Source organism: Sorex fumeus, unplaced genomic scaffold (genome assembly GCF_029834395.1).
Source record: "Sorex fumeus unplaced genomic scaffold, SorFum_2.1 ptg000098l, whole genome shotgun sequence".
NCBI classification, from domain to species: Eukaryota; Metazoa; Chordata; class Mammalia; order Eulipotyphla; family Soricidae; genus Sorex; species Sorex fumeus.
The window spans coordinates 40,331,471-40,334,337 of record NW_026606155.1 but is presented as its reverse complement, the minus strand read 5'-3'; the positions used below and the strand labels follow the sequence as shown (position 1 = coordinate 40,334,337).

Genomic DNA, 2,867 nt, shown 5'->3' with positions numbered 1-2,867 from the left:
TGAGCATCACTATGCTTTGAATATTACACAGAGGAGTCATGCTATTACCAGACATTTTGAAGCCAACAGCATGCTGAGCAAGAGAAGATACTAATGAATGAGGAACAGTGACTGTCAAAGATGTATCATTATTTATTATTCATAATTTCCAGCTTTGGTTACCTGTGGAAATCATTATATTAAAAGACTCATTTTTCCCAGGTGAGTAGACTTATGCTCTGTATTCATTCTAAATCTCTGTTTCATATTTGTTTTGTTATTATCAATTGAAGTATTTAGATTATTTTTCATGCTGTATTTACACTTTAGTGAACTACTTTTAAGCTACTATTTCACTTTTATGAAGTGGACATGAAATATGACAGTAATTTTACGAAGCGCAAGCACTGCATCATTAAATGATATGAAAATATGCCCTCTGAGATAAATCATGTTAATTAAATGTAAGCTGAAGCAAACTGACTGAAGTAGTCCTTGTAACATGCTTATTACTTTTAAGAATGTAATGATTATTATGCATGAAATGAGATTCATAGGAAAATCAAATGTAATTACATTAATACAGCTCATACTCTAAAACATGTGTTTAATGGATTCTTAGGTTTTGTTTGAGTCTTGAAGATATAATGAATTTCAGATACCAAACTTTCTGGGACAGTCCACCATACCAAAACTTTGAAGTAGATGTTTAAGAATCAGGAATCAGACTGGAGGGCTGGAACAATCTTGCAGCAGGCAGGGCTTTTGCCTTGCATATGGCTGACTTGGGTTCAATCCCTGGCACCCATATTGTTCCCCAAGCACCACCGGGAGTGATCCCTAAACAAAGGGCCAGTAGTCACTCCTGAGCACTGCTGGTTGTGGCCCAAAAGGGGGAAAACATTGGGCTAGAGAGAGAAAGAGTACAGTGGTTCAGTTACTTGCCTCACAAGCAACTGACCCTGGTGTGACTCCTGGCACTGCACAGTCCTCATATCTTAGAGCATTGCCATATGTAACCCAACCTTCTGTAATTTTATTTTAAGAATGATTCAAGAATATATTGTGATGTGAATTTTTATATACATAATTTTTATATACATGTGTCTGTAGAGTACTTGCCATACGCTTTTAGAACTAAAGTTTCTGTCTGATTAATTTGATCTTCATGAGTGGAGGACCACCTGCTGTTAAGTGGCTCTTAACCCCCTTACCCACACTCAGAGTCTAGTCAGAAAGAAAAGATTGGAGAGAACTGTGATGTGAATTCTCAAACTGCCACACAAGCAAGGAGCTCGTGTTTGGTAACCCCTGCTGTGGGTGTCAGGCTCTGGTACAGTAACCTGAGAGCCAGGAGCAGGGGGCTGGCTCTCTGCTGACTTTGGGTGAGATTTCTGAATGTTTCTTATGATTTAGAAATTAGTGGGAGAGGTGTGGCTCCCCACCCCAGGTACAGTGCTGAGCAGCAACTGACAACACCCAGGAGATGTTGAAGATATAGAGGGCCAAGGAAGTTACAGGGGGAAGTTCTTTCACCAGAAAGTCTCTGAAGAAACCACAGAAGTCACCCAAGAAAGAAAGAGCTGGGCCAGGGATGCTCATGGGAAGACACTCAGGGGATTCTCAGTAAGAAGTAAGAAGAGGCAGACATGAGGTAGGTGCTGTAGAGGAGAGGTATATGTATATACCTAAACCACAGAGCCAGCAATATTGAAACATGAGACCCAAGCTGCAATAATTAATTTTAAAACTGTGTTTGTTAAGGGGTGGGGAGCAGGAATTTGACACTGGTGATGGGACTGGTGTTGGAAAATTATATGCCAGAAATCTGGCATGTACACAATTGTAAATAAAATACATTTTAAAAAATAAAAATAAGGACTTCTGGCCCTGGCTTCCTCCCTCGAGCTGGTTGACAAACAAGCATGGGAACCCGGCCGCTAATCAGGATGATCACTGACATTCAACTCACCATCTTCACCAACAGGCTGGGTGTGTCGCTCTTCTACTCATCATTCTCTACCACTACGTGGTCGTGGCCATCAATGACCCCAAGAAGCAGGAGTGAAAGTGGTGCTTTTTTGGCCCCAGGGCTCCAAGTCTGAGGCAAGATGGAGGATGTGAGGGTCCCTCACACTTCATTTCATCCCTCCTACCCATCACCACATACAAAAAACAACTACACCTAGATTTTTCCAAACAACCTTTATTAGCTGGCTGCCATGTAGTAGGGCCCAGTATGGGGGCTGCTTTCTTTTGTATATATATATATCATGATCACGATCATCCTGTTGTTCGTCAATTGCCTCAAGCAGGCACCAGTAACATCTTCTTCGTCCTAGCCCTGAGATTTAAAGTGCCATATTCAAGGCTCTTTCAGGACTAGGAGAATGAGACCCATCATTGTTACTGGTATTTGGCATACTAGGTACACCACGGGGAGTTTGCCAGCCCATATATATATATATATATATACATATATATATATATGGGCTGGAGCAATAGCACTGAGGGTAGAGCGTTTGCCTTGCATGCGGCCAGCCCGGCCGAACCGGGTTCGATTCCTCTGCCCCTCTTGGAGAGCCCAGCAAGCTACCGAGAGTATCTCGCCCACATGGCAAAGCCTGGCAAGCTACCCGTGACATATTCCATATATTCGATATGCCAAACATAGTAACAACAAGTCTCACAATGGAGACATTACTGGACCTGCTCGAGCAAATCAATGAGCAACGGGAGGACAGTGTTACGGTGATATATAAAATGAAAATAAGACTCACAAATGAATCTTGGAACCAAGCTGCTCAGCTTACCCAGAGATGTCTCCGGACCTTGCGCCTGGCTGATTTCACCTGGGTGCCTCAGATGGGAGTAGGCAATGTCCCTCT

General features: G+C 42.4%; 1 pseudogene; it reads left to right on the top strand.

Annotated features, from left to right (window-relative positions):
* Positions 1 to 1,928: 1,928 nt before the first annotated feature.
* Positions 1,929 to 2,047, top strand: LOC130042051 (dolichyl-diphosphooligosaccharide--protein glycosyltransferase subunit 4-like; annotated as a pseudogene).
* The last annotated feature ends 820 nt before the right edge of the window (positions 2,048 to 2,867 follow it).